The sequence below is a fragment of the Phoenix dactylifera genome, chromosome 7 (assembly GCF_009389715.1).
Source record: "Phoenix dactylifera cultivar Barhee BC4 chromosome 7, palm_55x_up_171113_PBpolish2nd_filt_p, whole genome shotgun sequence".
Lineage (NCBI taxonomy): Eukaryota > Viridiplantae > Streptophyta > Magnoliopsida > Arecales > Arecaceae > Phoenix > Phoenix dactylifera.
The window spans coordinates 12,925,362-12,942,962 of record NC_052398.1 but is presented as its reverse complement, the minus strand read 5'-3'; positions in this window follow the sequence as shown (position 1 = coordinate 12,942,962).

Below are 17,601 nucleotides of genomic sequence, written 5' to 3'. Positions count from 1 at the left end.
ACCCTGTGGGTTCCCATTGATTTGTCTGCTAAGCTTGAGGCGTTGCTGAAAAGTAGCTCGGTTTGGTTCCCCATGTCCCTGTTCTAACTTGCATCTAATGGAACCAAACGAGAATGTTGGGCATTTGGGTGCACATGAGATGGCATCCTGTGCATAGCACAATCTAAATGAGTTATAAGAAATGATTCACCAGAGTTACCTTTTACTGTTAATTGGTTGAGATGGTCTAAGCATGCATAATGAAAGCAGATAAGGCATTGTAAAGAAAGGGATGTGGAATTGTGTTAATGGTGTTAATGGATGAGGGGAGAGAGAAAGATCTAAGAAAACCTACATGGAAGTAGTGCCAAAGAATTTGATGTGAAGTATTGATAGTTTATCCTAAGATGGTGGACAGTGCATTGTGGGTAATGGTTACTACCACATGATTTACCCAAATACAGGAACAATCGCTTTTGGTAAACAATAAAATCATGATATCTCTTGGTTTAACAAGCTTTTTAAATTACAAATTGGCTTTATAATACTTGGGATTTAGTTGTGTACAATTTTTTTTTATAAAAATATCCAAACTTTCTAGTACAAGTATATGCTCATAAAAAACAATTAGTTTCAGTAGAATATTCCAATTTCATGTTTTCGCTCCTTATCACCTTTTGTTTTTCTATCTCTTCGACCTTTTCTTATAACATCCAAATACCTTCTAATAAGTCTCGAGTCTCCAAAATTTTAAATCAGAAATGGATGAATGGAGGAAATGATGAAATCTGTGTCTTGAGTCTCCAAAAACAAGATCATGAAATTAGAAACATTTAAATTCAGCCTAACATTTTAATTGAAACTAATAATTAGAGAAATATTAATTTTGTTCTCAATATTATCAGATCAGATAGTTTCCTACTAACAACAATTCAGAAGATTAAAAATGTAAGACTTTCTTTTTGGTCTGAATATGCTACAAACCAGAGTCTTCATACTATACAAAAAATAAATAAATAATACTGTAGAGATGGGAGGCCCACCACTTGGATCTCTCACAGACCTATGCATGCTTAGCGAACAATAATATCTGGGGTGCATTCAGTCTTGCATGCCTCAGAATAGAAGAGCCTATTGTTTAGTTCTTATTGTAGCAGCCCATGTCAGTGTTGGATACCCATCAAGAGGCCTATGACAGAGTTGGACACCCATCAGATGTAGGGCCTGCATCTGTGGAGCACACAGGATCCTAATGACAATCCAGATGTCACTACCAGTGTTGTTATTACCTCCCTTGTTAGCTGTAGAGCAAGCCTAATTGTTGAACGGATGTGCATGCGCATGAGAGCTCTTTTCCCAGTTTTATAATTGCATCATATATGATTAGTTTGTAGTCCAAGGAAAATGTGGAAAGAATGTACTATTGTATATTTGCCATGCAATTCCTCGCCTTGGAAGGTGTTAATAGATACAAACTGGATTTGGATCCGAAGGTAAAGAACAGGTACCAATTGCCTCTCATTTTAGTGTTATCTATTATGCAGTTAAATGCACTGTCAGGTGGAGGGAAAGGAAGATGGTCTAATTATAGGGGTCCTCCGCTTCCTTATTCTCGAGAAGGGGGAAAAAATTGTTTAGATACTTTTTGTGCGTCATAATAGTACACCAAAATTAAGTATGTTGATTATTACACGGTCACAAAAAACTCATAGGTTGTTAATCACTTCCAAAATCAGAGACCGAAACCTGGTGTAGAATTCTTTTTCAAGAATAAGTTGGGTATTTTATATACTGATAAATTAGTTGTCCATATTTCAACTCAAATATGATATATATATATATATATAGAGAGAGAGAGACAGAGAGAGAGAGAGCGCTAGATTAGGCTATACTTGATTATAGCCGAGTTCAGATCTGCTTGCCTCTACTATCATTGGATTAGCGTGGATCTTGAAACCTCGAAACCACCCACTAATGGCAGCCCCTCCATTACTAAATCCAAAAAAGAAATAAAAAACAAAGTAGGGCATTAATAGGATGGGACAATACGAATGCCTTTTTTCTCCTCTCTTAGGTACAATATTCATCTTTAATAAGATGGGATGTGACACCGCCTTCTCTCCTCACCCGAAAACTAAATCCTTCAATGTTTATTTCTACAACATTTGTATTTATTTCCATGGAGTCGTGGAAAGTTGGTATTTATCGTAGACATCTTAATAATTATTTCTGCATAGTTGGTATTTAATCCTAGCAGTTTAGCGTTTATTTTCAAGCACTTAGTATTTACTCTTTAGAATTTTCTGTTTATTTTCTTTCATTGTTGTTTACTATAAGACAATCTTCATTTGACCGAGAGTAGCAATATATTTTAGCGCTATTGCGTTTATTCTCGCAAATTATGTGAGCATTATTTTGGTGTTTTTATTTGTGATAAGCAGAGAAAGAGAGAGAGGAGAGTGCGTGGGTGGAGCTCGTCCAAAGGAACGGATGCCTTACCGTAAGTTCAAGTTTATATATATATATATATATAATTATTGGGATGTAAAGCTTTGTTTAAACATTTTTCATACCCTCTCCAAATTTGAGAATCTTATTTGGACAAGAAATTGCTTCTGTTGGTGGTGGTCCTATTCTCTGAAAACATATTCACAAGTTAACCATTTTGTTCTCTCTCTCTCTCTTATGAAAAAATCATCCGTAATCAGAAAAATCCAAATAGAAAATGACAAAAACAACTTCATAACAGTAAAAGAGAAGCTAAGAAAAAAAACAAAAGAGTCATCTCCAAACTAGATTGGATGGTGTTTCCGCTAAAAACCGAGCCCTAGATACCATGGCAAAAAGTACGATAATGTTGGAGAACTCATTGGTCGGCTGTCAGCTGCTCAAGTCGGCATTGGAGGAGGCGAGCAGCACTCGGTCGCTGCAGCCAAGCTCCTTGTTAGATGGCGGTACTCCGACCTAAAGCAATACAAAGCAAAAAAAATTCTCTAGCTGGAATGTATTCGGCAGAAAATACTTCAATGCCTAAATCAGTGTGGTTATCAGAGAATAGGAGGAGGTTGTTTCTCAGTCATGAGAGTGTTCTCTTGCTAACTTACCTCCTCTGCCTCACATTTTTTGTGTATATCCGGTGGAAGAGCCTACCTACTATTAAAGAATTAGGGCATGTGAGTCAACGAGAAATGACTAGCTTGAGTACGACTAAAACATTAGGTGTGAATACTTCGCACATGGATGACGTACTGCCTGTCATATCGGTGGGATCTTGATGATCACTGGGTCTCCCAGTTAGGATGTGGCTAACTGTGGAAATCTCCTGATTTGTGAGCTCGGCGGTATAGCACTGGGCCCTCCCAATGACAGCTCTCGATCCATCACGTGTTTGTGTCATAGCATGTTTTAATTGGTTGGACCTTCTGGTGAGTTATAGCCATTTTGGAGGCATATCATTTGCCCCCCACTTCTGCAATCGAGCCAACCTATCCTACGTGGGCTACGAAAGTAGTTTTTCCATAAGGGTCGCATTAATGAAGATCACCAAGGAGGATGCATGGTGCCTTTTCATTAGAAAAATGGAGACTTTTAAAATCCAGCATTTAGGAAGGATGTGGCCTTGTTGTCCTTACCGAAGCGCCGCAATCTTGGTTAAGGCGTCCATGATTTTAATAGGCATCTAGGTTTCGGCGGCGATCCGAATGGGCCGTCGTGGGGCGAACGCCCAAGAGACACGTCTAAGGCTAGGTGAAGCGTCGCCCCAGAAGGGGTCACTCAAACCCTTGATAAATAGGAAAGGCTACAATCATAGCCCATTCACCTCATTCTTTTTCTCTCCAGAACTTAGAGAGGGAGGAGGTGTGAAGTCGCAGGACGTGACTTGTGCGCTTCCATTTAAAGGTTCTCCTTCTTTGTCCCGACCAGAATCTTGTCTTTATTTTTTGGCGAGTTGTTCTTCTTTTTCTCCCTTATTGTTTTCTTCTTCTCATCTTCTTCTGTTTTGTTTAGAGGATACTCATGGACCCATCCGCTGGAGGTATCTGTGGTTTCGGGGGAAGTTCTTCCTGAGGTATCTTTAGGTCCGAATACTGAGATAAGCCTTCTGGGGGAATCCGACCTCGATCGGATCTAGATAGTATTTTCCATTTTCAAGAATTTTTTTCTTGACCACTCCAGTCCTTCGGATCGGGTGACTTCACCCAGGGAGTACTGGATAGCCCTGTCTGAAGAGTTCCTGAAAGCGGAGCTAAGTCTCCTGATTCCGTCGGTTATTACCAATCTGTTGGCCCAATACCAACTTGTCCCCCCACAGTTGTCTCAAATGCTTGGAGGATGATTGTGGGCTTTCTCTGTTTTGTTCGACTTCAAGGGATCACCCTTACGTCAAGGATATTTTGGGCCTTCTTTTAAGTGAAGGTCCATCCTCATAATAAGTAGTGGTGGTACCTCTCTTGTAGGAAGAGTTATTACGTCTTTCCTCCTGGCCCTTCATCCATCCATGGGTGGAAAGATCTGTATTTCTTCGTGTCCTCGACAATTCCTTAGGGTTTTCTAACCTTGTGGAGGACACCCAAGAGGCAGGCCTTTAGCCTCTTTTCCTTTTTATCGGATGAAGAACAAAAGTCTGTTGAGCTGTTTCGTCTGATGAGGGCTCTACCTTTGGTTGAGCTACTTCGAGAGTCGACCTTAGTCGATGCCGGCTTGAGTCCACCTCTTTTTTCAGTATATCTCCTCATCTTATTTAGCTTCTTATCTGTTGATCTGAATCTAGGACTAACTTGTTCCTCTCCCATTGTTGCAGCCATGAAGTTTAACGTAGAAAAACTCTTCTGTTCCTCGAGGAAGAGAAAATCCGACGAGAGCAATTCTTCCTCAGGTAAGAGGAGTATACCCTCGGGGCCAGTCATCAGAATTGAGGAAGAGCCCATCGGAGAAGGATCATTGAAGGTGGAGGTGCTTACTGCCCACCTCATTAGTGCACCATCATCTGCTCCGGTGGCCGCTCTAGTTTCACCAATTGCACTAGAGGCTGTCGGTCTTTCTTTGGTCTAATAGAGGGGCCACATTCTTTCGTTGGTGGCATCACCACCAAGCTATCGGCCTAGGTGTCCAAGCCAGCCTTCAACCCTCTGGCTGGGGGTGCACAGGCGTCAAAATCTTCCCTTTAGCTAATTCCTTGGAGCACAAAGTCAGAGACCTTTGTACCAAACTAGTCGGTGAGGGTTTCCAACTAGGTACTGTGCCAGGGCAATCCTCGAGAGAGTGGAAGATGGTCCAGGGGTTCATGCTCTTCGGTGATGGGAAGAGCTACAGCGGTGACCATTGGAGAGCATGATCAACTCGCCTACCACACCATCATTGAGATAATCAAACTAGTTCTTCCATTCGTTTGTTGTTTTTGAATAATCACTCCTTTCTTTATTTATGTAGGGAGTGTATGCCGCCTGTGCACTTATTGAGGTCATTCACTCCTATCAGCAGAGGTTAGAGGTCTCTAACCGCCTCATCCGAGAGGGACAGAGCAACAAGGCCCGTGCCGTGGCGGAACAAGCGGAGGCCAAGAAGAGAAAAGAGGAGGCCGAGGCATAAACTCGCTTCTTCAGCTCCAGGGCTGAGAGTTCCTAGATGGAGTTGGGATAGATGGTCGTTTGGTTGCAGAAGATGCAGCAGGCCATCAGTGAGGAAAGGGCCTAAGCAAGAAAGGAGGCCAACGTAGAGATCGCCGGCTTGAGGGACACGGTTGCTGCATCCAAGCTTCGGGCCTCTCAGGTTGAAGAGAGATTTACTTGGAGAGAGGATAGAGTTGCCTAGTCTGAAGAGAGGGCCAATTTCGCAACTAAAGAGGTCATTCGGGCAAAAGAGGAGGCCTCCCATGCCGAAGAGAAGGCCCAGCATGCTTTTGCAGATTTCAAGGCTTCTGAAGAGTTTTGCAATGATATGCTGGAGGCCACTAGACCCTCCTTCAAGAAGGGGTTTACCGTCTGCCAGGAAAGAATTCATAAGGTGGCTCTTAAGCTCGATCTCAGCTTGGTCACTTTCTCAAGTGAGTGCTCGGAGGAGGAGGCCTTTCTTCGAAAATCAAGGAGTGAGGTCGAGGAAGAAGAAGAGGAAGAGGAAGAGGAAATAGAAGGAGAGGATAGGAGAGACGAATGATTGTATTTGCCATTGTTGGTCTCTCTTTTTGTTCTTCTTTTCTTTTTGCGTTAGCTCGGTTGTAAGCCAGTGTTTTGTACCTCTCTTCTTTTTTTTGATAAATGAAATAAAAGTCTGCTCATCCTTTTGCTTACTTGATGGATCGCTTTGACCGATGTGCTTTTCATTTGAAGGGTTGCTCGGTCAGGTACGGGCTGCTTGGTAGTTGCTCTTCATTTCTCAGGATGGTTGTCGAGATTTCCACCTCAGTAATGCGGTGGTTCTTGCTCGGCAGTTGCCCTTCGTTTCTCAAGATGGTTGCCAAGGTTTCACCTTGATGACACGGTGGTTCCTGCTCGGTAGTTTTCGTGGGGCAGGATCTAGTTGTTTTCTTGGAAAGCTACACGCATCGTCATGCTGACCTATGGCTAGGATCCGATGCGCCTTTCCTCGGCAAGGTTTGAACTTTGGTGAGGTGATAATCCTAAATACTGCCAGGGCAGGTAAGGGCTCTTAAGGAATCCCATAATTGAATGTAGCCTAGCTAGGGGTTAGAGACGCATCCTTTAATCAAAGCTTGGGCGCTTTGATTTCTGCAGTGTATCTTCGCTCATAAATGGAATGAGATTTACCTTTTAATACTGTACCGGGGCAAGTACTTTGCCATTTGCCTTCACCCCAGTTTGGAGAGGCTGTAGCTTGGGCTCGTAGGAGTTCCATCAGAGGTTGACCATCAGTCTAGTAAGGATGGAGGCAGAGCCGAAAGTGGTAGCAACCCAAGGTGTGGAGCTGCATTATAAGCTCGTCGAGTTAGCAGTGGGATCGAAAAGCATGTCTTCGTGCACCATGGAGGACAAGGGCAAGGCTACTTCTTCCTTAGAACATGGGTCTTCTACTGTCACGGGACATAAAGAGGTCGAGTCCTTACCGAAGGACTTCAATCGGGAACCATCATGTTGTCCTTCGTGGAAGCTATAGCGAAAAGCAACCGTTGGACTCTTTTTGAATATTGTAGTTTATGGAAAATATGGCCACCATTGGATTGTCCATACTCTTATATGGATAACTTGGTTTTTCGTTCTTGTGTAAAAATGTATCCAATTTGTTTCTAGCCTCCACAATAACTGAAATAATAAATAAAAATTGTTCTTTTTGTTTCATCCTCCTTTGTTTCTATTCCTATTTGTGCTTATAGTGCTTTTGTGTATGGCGATTGCGCCTACTGCTGAATGATTCCCGACCACTTTGGTGTGCCACCCTTGTCAATGAGTATATCAGGCCGGCTAGATGGGAGACCGCTCGCAGGGCTAGCGCTATGATTTTGACAATTTCTCAGGGCTTCTCCCATTTTTGACCTTCCCCATGAGGCTAGCCTTCTGCTAGGGCCATTTTTGACCTAGAGAGGTCGATTGGCACGCCAAGCCTATGGCATTTGAGCCGGCCTTCTTCTTGGGCTGTTTTTGATCTCGAGAGGCTGGTTAGCATGCCAAGCCTTCAGTGCGAGGGTCGGCCTTTTACTTAGGCCGTTTTCGACCTAAAAAAGTCGGTTGGCATGTCGAACCTTCGGTGCAGGGGTCGGCCTTCTGCTCAAGTCATTTTTGATCTAGAGAGGTCGGTTGGCACGCCAAGCCTTTGGCACGGGGGTCGGCCTTCTATTTGGGTCAATTTCGACCTAAAGAGGTCAGTTGATATGCTAAGCCTTCGACGCTGGGGCTAGCCTTCTACTCAAACCGTTTTTGACTTAGAGAGGTCAGTTGGCATACCATCTCGAACTTGTCCCAATACTAGTTGGAAATTGGTGAAGACCTTCAAGCATGGAACCCAAAGCTCTTAGGCGAGCTTTAATCCGGTCAAAAGAACCTCATACTCTGCCTCGTTATTCAAGGACTTGAACCTGAAGCATAGCACACATTCAGCTACGGCCCCTTTCAGGCTGGTTAAGATCAACTTGCCCCACTTTTGTTGATGTTGGAGGATCCATCCACATAAAGTGTCCACGAATCCCCCAACTCATGGGGCATCATGCATGCTGGGTTCTCCAGGAGCTCGGTGATGGGGACATCAGAGCCTTTCATCCAGATGATCCTGAGCCCCAGGATTGAATCAGACCCGTTTATTTGCATATTTATTTTATTTTATTTCTGGGTTTATTTGCATTTAGGGATTTATTTGTGGTTTATTTTATTTCTGGGTTCATTTGCATTTTAGGGCTTATTTGTGTTATTTGTGGGCTTATTAGGAGTTATTTTTGTGTAAGGGGGGTTTCATACAAATTGTGTATTTGGGCCCTATATATAGGGAACTATTTTCATGATTAGGGTTTAATGAAGTATTAAAATTTTCTCCCCACCTATTCTCCTCCTCTCTTCTTCTCCTCTTCCTCTTCTCCTCCTCCTCCTCTTTCTCTTCTCCCTCTTCTTCTGCTTCCATTTTAAATTTGGTCCGGCATCAACTTGGTATCAGAGCCTCGGCTTTGCCCCTGTGCAGGGGCGGCCCAATGCATTTGGGGGCCTAGGGCGAACTCACTAAATGAGGCCTTTTTTAAAATAATAATAATAATAATAATAAATTTTTAATAAGTATAAAATACTTTAAAAATTTATTTAAAAATAATCCGTCTAGCTTTTTGAGATGCAAAATTACTAATCAAACTTTTGTACTCAAGATTCATTAAAATATTATTTTCAATCGATAATATAGCTAATCCATTTAATCTTTCTTGTGACATAGTTGACCGCAAATAAGTTTTTATCAACTTTAATTTTGAAAAACTTCTTTCAGCAGAAGCAACTGTTACAGGTATTGTTAACAATATCCTATAAGCAATGAATGCATTTGGAAAAGAATCTGTTTTTTTAATAAAACTTAAAGTATCAATAGGGGTACTAGTTTCTATTTGTAAAACTTCTTTTAAAACATTTAACTCCGAAAACAGATCAAGACCATCAATATCAGAATATTCACCGTGCTTTAAAAAGTTTTCAAGATTAAGACAACACTTTTTCAAATTCTCTTCATTCAAAGATTTTAACTTTCTAAAATTAAACAAAAAACCAAAAACATCTTCATATATGGTGAATTGTTCAAACCTATTTTGAATTGAAGAAATAGCTTGATCTACTATATATAAAAAGTAATCAATTCTAAAAGATTCTTCAGCTGATCTTGTTGTTTCATCATTACTATTTTCATCAAATTGTTTTTTCTACGGATCACACGTTTTTCACGAAATATAGGTTCTATTTCCATTTCATTTGCAATTTCTTTAGATGAATTCAAAGCATTCATGAATCCATTTTCCCTATAACTTTTCAAATAAGAAAGAAGATTTTTTAATTGTTCTATAGCAACATCAATATGCATGTCTTCAGATTGTAAGTTCTTACTAACTGAATTAACAGCAAACAGTATATCATACCATATATTCATGCCTAACAAGAATTCAAAATTTTCAATCTCATATGTAGCTAAACATATAGCCTCACTCTTTATTTTAGGATCTTCACTAGTTTCCGCTAATTGAATTAAGGCATCTCTTATTTTAGGAGCTTGATGTTTAATTGCTTTGACACTTTCAATACGACTTTCCCAACGTGTCTGTGACAAAGGTTTAAGAGTTAATGTAGATACATTATCTTGTAAAATTTTCCATCGTTTTGTAGAAGAAGAAAATAAGGTATAAATTCGTTGTATTACTCCAAAAAAAGATATAGCCTTAGGACATGAGTTAGCAGTATCACATAATACTAAATTTAAGTTATGACATCCACATGGTGTATAAAACGCTCTAGGATTTATATCTAATAATCTTCTTTGTACACCTTGATGTTTTCCTTTCATATTAGATCCGTTGTCATATCCTTGTCCTCTTATATCATTAACCTCAAGTTTATATTTTTCTATTATATTTATAAGTGCACCAAAAAGGCCTTTTCCAGAGGTATCATCTACTTCTAAAAATTCTAAAAAATATTCTTCTATTTTTACTGGACTTGTTGAAATATCCACACATCTTAAAACTAGAGTCATTTGTTCTTGATGGCTTGCATCAGGAGTGCAATCAAGTATTACAGAAAAGTATTTTACTTCTTTAATCTTTTTAATTATTATAGTTTTAACTTCAAATGCTAACATTTGAATCAATTCATTTTGAATCTTATGACCTAAATAATGATTGTGAATTTCACCATGTTGAATGCGTCGAACATGTTCTAGCATTACTGGATCAAATTCTGCAATCATTTCAATAAGACTTAAAAAATTTCCATTATTATTTTGATAGATCTTTTCATTCTTTCCCCGAAATGCTAAATTATTTTTTGCGAGATTTTTTACGACAGCAAGAATTCTCAATAATACTTTTTTCCAATGATCTTTCTCTTGGTTTATTTGTTCTTGGAGACTTTTGTCGATTGTCTTATTTTTCAACAATCTTACTTCTAAATTAATCCACTTATTCATGCTAGTAATATGTTCACTAGTTATTTCATGATTTTTGAGTATAACACCTAGATTTTTCCAATTCCTAGTTCCTTCATTGACTAAGTGACTCGTGTTAGGTGTTGAATCAAATAATTTACAACAAAAGCAATATATCCTATCCAAATCCTTTGAATACACTAACCATCTTCTATCATGTTTTTCACCATTAGGTAATTTACGAATATAATGTAGCGTAGAGAAGTGTCTATTATTTTCATCCCTAGGAAAATGAAGATCATAATCTCTAATTGGACCTCTTTCCACTAATAGATCTATCAACTTTGTATCGATTTGTTTCCATTGACCAGGATCGTATATATTTGTAGAAATAGAACTAGTTTCATTAAGCTCTACACTATCCTTATTTATTCTATCTCCTTCTAATTTCTCATTGTGTTCTTCACCATGAATATGGTTGTCAATTTCATTTTGTTTCATTCTTTCCATGTCATCTTCTAGTTCCATTTCAGGTGCTTGTTCTATTGCTAATTTCTGAGTTAAACTTGATGTGGTGTTTTGCTTGTTTGTGACAACAAATCTATCTAAAGCTCCTTTTTGAGATTGAACGAGTTTTTCGATTTTTCTTTTCTTTTTAAGTTTTTCATATCCACATTCATATTTTCTATTAGACATTTGAATCTAAAAATTATATTATCAAACAAAGCAATTAAGATAATCACTATAAACAAATCAAAATACAAAAGAGTCGAAAATGATAAAATTTGATAATGTCAAGAAAAACGAACTCAAGCTCCGACAAGCGGTATCGGAGACCGACGGGTGGAGTTGAAGAAGAGACCGAAGACGCAACCGTCGAGATTCGAGAACGCCCAAGATGCAAACTATTCAAAAACGGTAAGATGAAACCAACAATCAAAATTAGAAGAGAAAAATTGTAACAAAATTATAAGAATTGTAACAAAATTAGATGAATTAGAAGCAGGAGATTATAAATTAAAAAAGTATGTTTCTTTAGAAACAAAAAATAGTGAAGAAAATTTTATTGGAATAAAAAGGGGATCAAACTATCCTAGTATAACAGGCTAACAGCACCTGGAGCCCATTCAATCAGAAATTCTCCCTTCACTGCTCCAGAAGATTGTTTTCGTTAGTTATAATTCTATGTAACTATGTAAGTTGTGGAGGCCATACATGAGATGATAAGTCAATAGTTGCAACTTGCAAAGCATAAGAATGTTCATGCTGTTTTCCATCAAATTCTCCTACTAACTATTAACAGCTTCTACAGTTCTACTAACAAATAACCTATTTGCTCGAGGTGCCAAGGCTGCAAGGCATATCGATCATAAGAAGGATCCCATGAGCTCTCCAAGCAGACCAATTTTATAAAGAGAAAATGATTAAAATTACATGATAGATTACATGATAGATGAATCCAATGGACTTTCGGACTTTCCCATCCTTTGCCTAAAAAACAGAAAGAAATAACATATGGTTTACTGGTTTAGGCATTTCATCAAACATCTTTAAGCCAGAGAGAGACTTACAAGTTACAACTCAATTGCAGTGCAGGCTGCAGCAGCGAGCGCCGAGCGGGTTGACGACCTGATCTGCTGATCACCTGACGTGAAGAAATCAAAAAGATGGGGTCGCAGTGTCGCACCGTCGTCCGTCGCAATCTCACAGACGTGAGTCAGGGGACGGCCGGACGGGAGCCCGGAGGGAGGCGAGGAGGTCGCCGGTCGCGGGATGCCAGGGAGGCGGGGACGACGGGGAGGCAGAGCCGCAGAGGAGACGACCTCGCCGGCTCGCTGGTGCGGCGAAGACTTGCAGGCAGCCAGGCAGCCGGGAGGGAGGCGAGGAGGTCGCGGCCTCGCGGGATGCCGGGGAGGCGGGGCGGGGAGGCGGAGGAGATGACCTCGCCGGCGAGGCAGCGAAGAGGATTTTAAAGTTTAAAGGCTTGGGCCGATGTTGCAGAGGATTGAGGAATGAGGAGGAGTGGAGCTGTGGAGGAGGATGATGAGGATTTTAAAGAAAAAAAATGATGAGCGATGGCCGATGGGATTGGGACGGGAGTCACCGTTCACGGAATGGCGTCGCGGCGAGACACCCTCACTCCCTCAGTAGCTCAGGCCTCAGGCGTCTTGTCGTCGAGGTAGCCGTTGCCTCCTGCCGTCCTGCGGCCCTGTACTGTACACTATAGGCTGTACTCTGTAGCAGTGTAGCTAGGAGTGGCCGAGACTGCCGAGTGGGACTGTGGTTGTGGGAGCTGGAGCCTGGGACGCTAGGATTAGGAGTCGTGGTCTGCGGCATGACGGCATCTGCCGGTCTGGCGGGGGCCTTCCTTCAAGCCGGGGCCTTGGGCGACCGCCTAGGTCGCCTAAGGCTTGGGCCGCCCCTGCCCCTGTGCCAAAGCCCCAGATCCTACACAGCGCCTTTCTTCTTTGCTGCCACTTGAATAGTCACCCCCACGCCCGCTGCACAGCTTCACCCCACCGCCTCCGCCTCCGTCTTTCTCCTTTGACTTCCCACTGCCCACTACCACACGCTTCCATCATCAAGCCTTCCTAAAAAAAAAAAAAAAAACAAACCTTTGCAGGTTCCCTGTTCCCGTGACCACCCGTCACCGCGATCGCGGCCACCGCTTCCATCCCTCACCGACGACAACACCAGCGCCGCCGCTTCGATTCGCTGCCGGAGGTCGCCGTGACCCCACGGAAGCCCGCCGTCCTGATATCAACCGCGCGGCAACCGTCCTGACGGAGGAAGCTCTCGGCCGCGACCCCTGTGGCCACCGTCCGTGGCCAGATCCAGAAGTGGGACACCGCTCTCCTTCTCCGTCGCCGCCCTAACGCCTCCCTCCGCCGCTGCAACCCGGGCCGCCCGCGTCTGCCGCCAACCGCCTGCATCGGGTCCATAGAGGGGACCGCCGCCGACCTTCGCCGCAGGCCACGAAGCCGTGGCCGTGATCTCGCCGCCGCCGCAGGTCGTGGAGCCGCCGTCGTGATCCCTGCCCCGGCCCGCAGCCGCCGCCGCAAAGATCGACACCCTCCCGAATCCATCGGGAAGTTGAAGAAAGGATTAACGGGTAAGTCACAAAACCCGTTAACCCGAATCCGGTAACCCGGGTCCCCAAAAACAGCTCCGCACGTGACCGCACGTGCGTGCAAAAAAAAAAAAGAAAAAAAAAAGAGAAAAGGAAAAAGAAGAAAAAAAAAGAAAAAGAAGAAAAAAAAAAGGCGGATCACGTGACCTGCACGTGTTCCCCCCCCCCAAAAAAAAAAAAAACCTACCTCTGTTCGTCTTCTCCGGCCGCTCGCCGCGCCGCCGCCCTTGAGCGCCGCTTCACCCGTGCCGCCACCGAGCTCCGCCGCGCGCCGCCCACCCTTCGCCGCTTCCGCTCCACCGGCCGAAGCCACCATCCCCTTCTTTCTTCGGTGTCCGCCTCCACCGCGCCGCCCAACCCCTCCTCCGTCGTCCGAGCCCGCGCCGCTCCGCCACGCCGGCGCCCATTGTCGACGAGCCGCACCTCCTGCGCCGACCGCGTCCGCACGCCGTTGCCCAACCACGACGCCACCGATCGAGGCGCCTTCTTTCCGTGGCCGCGCCGCCGAGCCCAAGCCACCTCCCGCCGCCGCCGAAGCTCGCACGCCGCGCCACCACCGCCTCTGCCGCGCCACCACTGCCTCCGCCGTTGCGCCCGTGCCCTCTTCCTTCCGCCGCGCTCCACCAACTACATCTTCTCCCTTCCGCCGCCGCGCTCCAACCCATCCCCACTCCCTCACTCAATTTGAGGGCCCAACAGGCCCATTTCTTACACAGGCCCCATCACCCTCCCCTCAACAGGGCCATACCACCCCACCCTCCTTTCTTTATTACACGGGCCCAACTGCAGCTACAGGCCCGCAGATCTTTCAGGCTCACACTGTACAACTACTACAAACCCACAGCAGCATCCTCTTAGTGTCCATTTCAACTCAACAGCTCGGATTCAGCAATCAGCCCCTACTGAGTGTCGGCACTGTGTCATCATCTCCACTGCTTGGGAAGCCACGAGCAAACGATTTTGGTCGACTACTTCACGACAGGTGATAGGTTTCTACTTTTTCTGGCTTGTTCATTTAATTATGTTCTGGTTCTCTTGCATGATAGCCATATTTTGAAAACTTATATTGCTGTCAAAATTCAGAATATTAAACCTTTCACTTTCGAACCCATCCTATTACCCATTAAATCTTGATATTAAATTAGCACACCCTAGCAACAGGACGTTTCTCAACATTATTCGCTCAAATTACTTTAGGATCAGAACAACTGAACTACTTGATTGCAATCTAATTTCTTAAATTGAATAATTTTAATCCTTAATTCTGAATAACCGAAGTAAAAATCAGCAACATTTAAATTTTAAGTTATTTTTGTGAAGACTTGCTGATTTCTGAGATCATAATAGATTGCATTAGTAGGTTGTCCTGCATCAAATTTGGTCTTACATCATAGTTATTAGGGTTTCATTAGTGACACTGCATTTCATATCATCACCCAGTGTCATCATTGCATACCAACCTGTAGTGATATGGAGTACTATCTCAGTCAACCTAAAACCCCTGTAGCTACCATGAATTCCGACATTTTGAGGTCTATCAAGGAACAGATTGTTGCCATGCGGGCTGGACACAAGGAATTCAAACAAGAGATCCGTGAGCTCGTGCAAAATTCTAGGACCCCTAAATCGCCAGCCCCTGTTACAGCCCAACCTAAAATCGGTTTGGTCGCACCACCTGTAGTCCTTCCCCACTCTCCTAGGTACCAAACCCAATACTCTAGGTGTCAACTTTTCGGCCACATAGTGCCCCAATGTTCCACTAAGATCTACCCGATTACTGAACCAGAAGTTAGGAACCAAGAGGCCGAATATGTCGAAGAAGTCTATGAACCAAATATAGAAGACTACGAAGAAGACTTTGAAGACGAACCTACAGAATTGGACTTTGTCCAAAATGATTTCCAAAGGGAGACTATTGATCTAAGTACAACCAAGCCACTTCACATCACTACTGTGGAAGAGGTAGTGACAGATATTGAGAGCCAGACACCTGAATTGGCACTTGTAGCTAAAGATACCCGTGTGGAGTCCAATCTTGAACATTTCCCTATAGTAGTTTTCCTTCTAGAGGAGCTTAATGATGTAGTCCCTGATGATCTTCCGGATGCACTTTCTCCGATGCGTGATATCCAACACGCAATTGATCTAGTTCTCGAAGTATTTCTGCCCAACCTTCCACATCATAGGCTCAACCCAAATGCATATGCTAGGACTTGGGATTTAATATTACCGACAGTTGAGTTTGCATATAATAGTTCGGTTCATAAGTCCATAGGCATAAATCCGTTTGAAGTGGTGCATGATTACAAATCTAGGCAACCCATAGACCTATTTTTCATGTCTCATCAGTATAGAGTCTTTGAGTCTGCACAATCAATTGCATCTCATCCACATTCATTGCATCAAGAAATCAGCAATTGCAGTCACTTTAATAACTTAAAATATAAATCCCTTGCTGATTTAACCGGACGTTATAATGAGTTAAGTGAAAGAGATTACGTCATGATAAGAATTAGGTTTGAACGACTTTCTTCGGAAACGTTTAAGAAATTGCAAACTTGTAGTGCAGAACCGTTCAAAATCTTAAAGAAAATCAGTTCGAATGCATATGTTGTGGATCTTCCTGATGACTATGGGATTAGTGCGACATTTAATATTGAAGATTTAGTCCCATACAAAAAGATAATATTCCTGCCTTCTGACCCCTTTATTGACATACCTGCCCATGTTGGATACCCTGACCTATTACCTGCTGTTGAGCTACCACCTCCCAAATTTCATGCACGCAGAGAACAAATAGATCATATATTGGATGAGCAGGTTATTTCAAGCAGGAACGGTGGTTACCAATGTTACCTTGTTCGGTGGAAAGGTCGACCAAAGTCTGATGTGATGTGGATTTCCAGAGCACAGTTGCAGCGCCTCGACCCCGATCTTCTGGAGCAGTACGACAGCCGGCCAGACCTGTACTCGACGGGGTCGAGTTTTTCTCACCCGGGAGGAGTTGATGGGGACATCAGAGCCCTTCATCCAGATGATCCTGAGCCCCCGGATTGAATCAGACCCGTTTATTTGCATATTTATTTTATTTTATTTCTGGGTTTATTTGCATTTAGGGATTTATTTGTGGTTTATTTTATTTCTGGGTTCATTTGCATTTTAGGGCTTATTTGTGTTATTTGTGGGCTTATTAGGAGTTATTTTTGTGTAAGGGGGGTTTCATGCAAATTGTGTATTTGGGCCCTATATATAGGGAACTATTTTCATGATTAGGGTTTAATGAAGTATTAAAATTTTCTCCCCACCTATTCTCCTCCTCTCTTCTTCTCCTCTTCCTCTTCTCCTCCTCCTCCTCTTTCTCTTCTCCCTCTTCTTCTGCTTCCATTTTAAATTTGGTCCGGCATCACTCGGGGACTAATCACTCCACAATGAAGTCTGTCAGTGCCTGCACTTAGATAGCAGGCCGAGGTTGATAGCATATATCAAATTCAGTAAGCTCCACTGTCCACTTAGCCAACCTCCTTAATGAATCCAATTATTGTAGGATCTGCCTCAGCAGTTGGTCGGATAGGACGACGATTGGATAAGCTTAAAAATATGGGCGGAGCTTTCTTGCTGAGATAATGAGTGCATATGCCACCTTCTCCAATCAAGAATATTGAGTCTCTACATCTCCAAAAACTCGGCTCACATAATATACAAGTTTCTGAACTCCAGCCTCCTCGAAAATGAGCACTGAATTTATGGCCGCCGAGGAAAAAACTAGGTAGAGATAGAGTACCTCGCCAGGGATCGGTTTGGAGAGGCACAATGGGGTGTTGAGATAACTCCATAGCTCCTTGAATGCAGCTTGAGATTCGGTCATCCAACTGAACCTTTGTGGTTGCCTCAAAATTTTGAAGAAAGGCATGTTCATCTCAGCTGACCTCATGACGAATCTC